General features: G+C 31.6%; 2 long non-coding RNA genes across 3 annotated transcripts in view; both read right to left on the reverse strand.

The window, feature by feature from the left end:
* Positions 1-335: 335 nt before the first annotated feature.
* Positions 336-2279, reverse strand: LOC140330083 (uncharacterized). Of its 2 annotated transcripts, XR_011920610.1 has the most exons (4): positions 2230-2279; positions 1673-1723; positions 871-891; positions 336-374 (listed from the first exon to the last, which is right to left on the reverse strand). It is a non-coding gene; the product is annotated as an uncharacterized lncRNA (long non-coding RNA). The 2 variants fall into 2 exon arrangements; XR_011920609.1 differs by lacking the exon at positions 871-891.
* A 1404-nt stretch (positions 2280-3683) lies between these two features.
* LOC140330084 (uncharacterized) overlaps positions 3684-6000 on the reverse strand; it is a 4331-nt gene continuing 2014 nt past the window's right edge. Inside the window, exons 2-5 of the long non-coding RNA XR_011920611.1 lie at positions 5585-5623; positions 4972-5019; positions 4356-4403; positions 3684-3728 (exon numbers count right to left, since the gene is read on the reverse strand). This is a non-coding gene — a long non-coding RNA (uncharacterized lncRNA). The remainder of the gene's footprint in view (positions 3729-4355; positions 4404-4971; positions 5020-5584; positions 5624-6000) is intronic.

Raw genomic sequence — 6000 nt, forward strand, 5'->3', positions numbered from 1 at the left:
GGTATGGGATTCAAATGACAGCTATTTTGATTGACCAGCCATGGAATAATAACTTGTTGGCTCACATGGGAATCAGAAAAGTTACATAAAAATTTCTGCTGCATTATTAAGTTATTAGTAAAGTGCTTTGGCACTGGTGATGTGAAAGAACCTAGGTTATGAGGCCATATTGTCAAACTCTGGTAACTATTGGACTGGGCATTAACATAGTTGGTGAACGATGGCTGTATTCTTTTCATCATGCCTACATCTAAAAATTGTTCACAAATTAAAACATATAACTGAAAAAATATATCTCCCCAAAAAAGTATATATTGTTAAAACAAAATATATACCTTCAGTGGTTACTTTGGCAGGCACCTGAATATCTTCCTCTAGATAAGAAATAAATAGAAAAAAAATTAAAATCGGTGAGCTGAAAACATTTTCTGCATTCTGCATATACTGAGAAGCAAATGCACAAGAGCAAAGTCTATGACAAATGTGAGAAGAAGTTTTAAATAGCATATTGTTACATGATGTGCTAACCCTTCACCACAGATGTCATAGCCCCTTCCGGCTGTGATAACAGATCATGTGCACAGCTTGTCACAACGAGTAGATGAAACATGGGACAATGTAAGCACATCAGCTTGTTATGTACGCTTGATAAATCCTGATGCATTAACTTGCTGTTTATTACGTGGATTTCAATGTAAGCCAAGACCTTAAGCGGGTAACTGATTTAGGTCAGAGACATCATATACAACTCAGTGCCTTATCTTAGCACATGCTTTCTGCTTCAAGTGGCAGTCTTAGCCAATCAAATGAACTAAAGCATGATATTTCACAGAATTCACTGCTGCTGCAGTTAGTCACAATTCAACGTACTCTTTCTTGCTTTAATTTTGACTGCAAAAAGAAAGTGAAATGAGTGAAATAAAAGAGAACATTGAAGCAAATAAAGAAAATGGTTCATATGTTTATCCTAAATTGACCTGCTTGAAATATTTTTCATACTAATAATGGACTCGCACTAAATACATGTTGACTAAGGTGACTTATGGCTGCTGTGTATCAAAGTAATCATCATAAAAACCGTTTTATTAGTTTATTAATTTTGATAAGTTGTCATAGTTGACAAAAGGCACTTTTTGCTGCATTGTACTTCTCATTTTTTAGCAATTCAACGGTAGCAGTTTTCCAAATTTTTATTTTATCAATATTATTTTCTGAGTTTTACAAATATAATGTTAACCACAACCTCTCTACCAATTAAGTGACACACACCCCACCAGAATTAGACCAATGTCCACGTGTATGCTACTATTAACACCCTAAAGATATATAAGTGTAAAGATGTGTTTGTTGTTGTTTCGTATCTTCTGATATATAAAGTAAAACAAAGTGTTATAAACTTTAATAAATCATATAAATCTCTAGAATAGAGCACAACTACATAAAGTGGCCCTGCACATAAGAAACCAACTGGTAGAGACTAAAAAAAGGCATTGTGGGTATGTGCATGTGCCTTCTCTGTACTCCCTGATCTGAAGTCCAAGCCCTCCCCCAAATGCCCGCACAAGTTTTGCCTAGTTAGCAGCATTTTTTAGAAACAATATTTTAAAAGATTTAAAAGATATTTTACTGTTCCAAGAAATACTTCAGCTTGAAATAATATATTTTAGCTTACCTTTCTTTGGTTCTGTTGGCTCTTTCTTTGGCTTTTCCACTGGAGCTTCTACTAAAATTAAAATCAATATGGTATCTATATCTAGTCTGAAGTATTTGTATATATGTGCTAGAATTGTTATGGTTATCATTAATATTATTTATATAGGTTTTTTTTGTCTTGAATGTTGAGCATAGATGGTCAAAATTATATAAATATGGCACCATTGCATTTATTATTAACAGTGGAGGCTTTTTGGGAGAATGCCTTTGGACAGATGAAACAAAAAAACAGTTTTTTTGGTAATGCACAACATTCAACTGTTTACAGAATACAAAAAGAAGCCTTTAAAGAAAAGAAAACTGTCCCTACAGTCAAACATGGAGGGACTTGGCATGTAATTAGCATGGAACTTTACTAAACTTTTCTAAACTGTAAATTATATTGTTTTTTTTTTTTTGCACTTTTGGTAGTTAAATGTGAAAAAGAAGCTGTTAAATCCACTCATATTCATTTACATCCCAAATATAATATACATGTTATTCAACCTATCACTCAACATTTACCAGTTCATTTACCTTCAGATGGCTTTATTACTTCTTTTTCTTGTTTCTTCAATGGTATTTCTACAAAACACCAGTTTACAAACTTTAATCCCACAAATACAAAATATATTTTAACTGTGACTATAAAAACAAAGCTAACCAGTGCATGTGAAATAAAAATATATTTATAACTATATAAAATATTTTCTCTGTTGAAGTGGTGTTTCTAGGAAAATAATTGTTGACATTTATATTAGTGTAATTTTGCAATGCATTTAAAGTAATACATTTTTTTACTAGGGTTGAATTGGAGGTGCTGCCTTCTGTTTCAGACATAGTTCCTCAATAGCTAGGTGATAGGGGTAAATGGTTAAGAATGTAACAATTTGCTAAAACAATACATTTAGAGAATGCTGCCTCAAATACAATTTGCTCTACAGTAACATTGGATGAAACATTATATGATATATAAATTATATGATTTAACCAATAATTAAAAATTAGACAATGAATGACTGTAATTCTGTTGATAAAAATGTCCCATTGAGTATACACTTTCTTTCAATGAACATTGCATATTGAAACCCCAAGCAGTCTCAGGATCGTGGTACAAAACAATAGTCATACATTTTGGGGTTTTAATGAAATGTGTTATGCATTAGGTCACAAATTTAAAAAGTATTGTACTGACTCAGAATATAATGGAGGGTGTATGTGCAAGGAGTAGGTAAAAAGAGTAGGGGTAGAAAAATTTTTTTTCACTGAACTAAGTGGATTAAAACTATGTATGTACTTTTGCACAGGCATAAAAAATTACCATAGTTATGGCATATTACAAAATTATTACCGAATACATATTACAGTATGATTATTTTCTAAAGTATGCTCCCTTTAATTAAATAGCTTTATTAAAACTTTACACTGAATGTATATATTTTTTAAGATGGGTAGGAAAAAGAAAAATTTTCTTTACTAGAGATCCTTCTATATTTAGAAAATATATTTAGATATATTGAAAAAATAGAAGGTATCAGATTTAAGTGGGGTTAGTTTAATAAATAAATTTAGTATGTTCACTAAGCAAACTTATTTTCCCATTTGCAAGTTAATTTTACTTCACTTTAGTTTAGTAATAATGGAAAAAAATTAATTGCCAAAGAATGACCAATCACATGCAAGGAAATACAATTTGGATAGTTGAGTTAACAGACTACATTTTTTTAGTAAACTTTTTTTAGTAACCTCATTGCATAGAAACATTCTAAAGTCAGTCTAAAGTTTAGACATTTTTTTAAAACAATTGCACATCTTAAGGTAACTTACCACTGAAATTTTAGATTATTTAGCACAGAAAAAGGTAATTGGTCTCATTAATCTATTTAGTTATTCATGTGAAGAAAAGCTGGTTGAAAGGTGTCAAAACATATATGGAAGTATATGTCCATTAGCTTTTTTTCTCTTTTTATTTTAAGTAATCAAGAATATACCTTTTTTAAGTTTCACTGTTTTTTCTTCAGTTTTCACCAGTGTTACTAAAAAAAAAAAAAAAAAAAAAACGCTTCAGTTGTCCACAATTAGTCCTTCTTGGATCTATCGCAAGCGACCACCGTACATGTCAAATTTTGAGACAAGCACAATATTCTTTTCATGTTTGTACTTAGCCTTAGTTTTGTTCATTTAGGCTGCAATCCATTTTTTTAGGTTTTGCAATTTATTAAACAAAATATACTGTAGCCATAGTAATATACTCAAACTCAGAAAATGCGTTTTTCATATTCAGCTGTGCTTTTTTTTCTTCAGTTAACTAACACATTTAAAGATTTTTTTGAAAAACATAAAGTTGTATGTTCACTAAGCAAACTTTCCCCCAAGCCACGCCTCCCCCGGCGTACCGACGCTTCACGTATCAAATCGATCACACCGGGGATGTGATGCAGAAGCCAGCCAGGGATCGCTGAGGACGCCACTGGAGCAGGTAGGATTTTTTTTTCCCACCCTGAGTGTGGCTCAGGGTTACCACTTTTGGTATGTAAAATTCACCCCGAGCCACACTCAGGAATACCGCCAAGGCGGTTAACAGACCAGTGGGACGCTATGTTTAAGATCTAATCTTTTATTATTTTACATTTTAACTAATAAATATTATTTTACATTCTCACCTTTTATGTGTTCTTTAGGTTCTTTCTCTTGCTTTTCTGCTGTTGTTTCTAATAAAAGAAAAGCATTGAAGTGAATTGTATTTTTTAGTAAACAAGAAATGTCACCATACTTAAAAATTTAAATTTACTGCCAGGCCCATCTGGTGTCAAAAAAAGGAATACAGTAAACTCCCCATAATCCAGCACCCACAGAGATGGTAGATTGTGGATAAATGTAGTTTTTGGTTGCTTGAGAGTTACCTCTAAAATTAGGCTTAACTAATTCTATAACACATATTATTCTTTACAATAAGCTATGTATGGACTTGAATATAATATTAAATACACTAATGAAAAACAAATGAATGGCAAATATTTAATAGAAAAATTTCAAAGCAGCACAGCATATGCAGAGTATGACCATTAAAAATCCATTTATAGTGAGATAAGTATACCTATAGAAGAAGTACAAGGCAGTATATCGGCAGCAGTAGAAAGAAAGCGATGCATGAAGCATTGTTTTTTTTTTTTGGCCAGGTTATGTGACAGTTGCTTAAAAGTCCTAGCTAATTGAGTTCCGGATAACAGGAAGTTCACTGTACTAATAATCTTTAGAGGATGCAATGTAAGAATTTACCTTTCTTAGAGTCAACTGGTGCTTTTTCAGGTTTAGTCTTTACTTCTTCTGAAAGAAGTAACATTAATGATGATAGATGAATATCATGTACATATATATATTATCAGCATTTAACCCTCTCAGGGAATGAGTAAGGGGTATTATGTACTCAATTCCCAGTGCCGGGTGGCAGAGATTTGGGGGACCCACAAATTCCAAAGTCCTGCTAAAACACTTGAAAAAGCCTCCTTTGTTTTCATAATACTTTCATAAAGTAATAAAACAAAGCAAAGTAAAACAAACATCTATAAACATATGAAAACAGCTATAATGACAGCAATGACAGCCACCTCCGACAGCAATGGAGGCTTTATTGGACATTTTTAAGAATTTTTAAACACTCAAAAAATGCCTCCATTAAAAAAGCCATAGGCTATACCATAAATGTGTTTGGTATGGAGAATGTGTTGCATAGCACTTTTATTACATAAAATGTATACAATATGTAGTTTGGGAACAAATACAAAATGTAATCCTATGCATAAAGTGTTTAAATAAAATTTAATGTTTTCATATTTTATAAGCAATGTAAATGTTTTATGTTTAGTATATAAATATAAGTGATCAGGTTTACCTTTAATTGGCTCTTTTTCATGTTTCTTCACTGATGTTTCTAAAAGGATAACATATTATGTTGAAGTAATTGGAGTACATGGTGTATAAAGCTATTTATTTGTATGCCAGCTACTATAGTTACTTTGTTAATTTGCTTAACTACCTAATGTTATTAAATTTTTTCAGAATGCATGTTTCACATGTATCTCATGTAATAACTAGAATCAGCATTTTACAATAGTAACAGTTGTTATGCATATTATTGTATTACAGGTAACTAATACAATAACGTGCCATATATTTAAGCAAATAAAACACATATTTTTTTTAATATTTCTAGAGAAGCCTTATGTCTTTATTTGTTGTACACTAGGTCTACCATTTAAATACATTGTCAAGGGTAAAAACCTGGGGGGTATAATCACACTACTAGAA

The sequence above is a fragment of the Pyxicephalus adspersus genome, chromosome 4, assembly GCF_032062135.1.
Source record: "Pyxicephalus adspersus chromosome 4, UCB_Pads_2.0, whole genome shotgun sequence".
NCBI classification, from domain to species: Eukaryota; Metazoa; Chordata; class Amphibia; order Anura; family Pyxicephalidae; genus Pyxicephalus; species Pyxicephalus adspersus.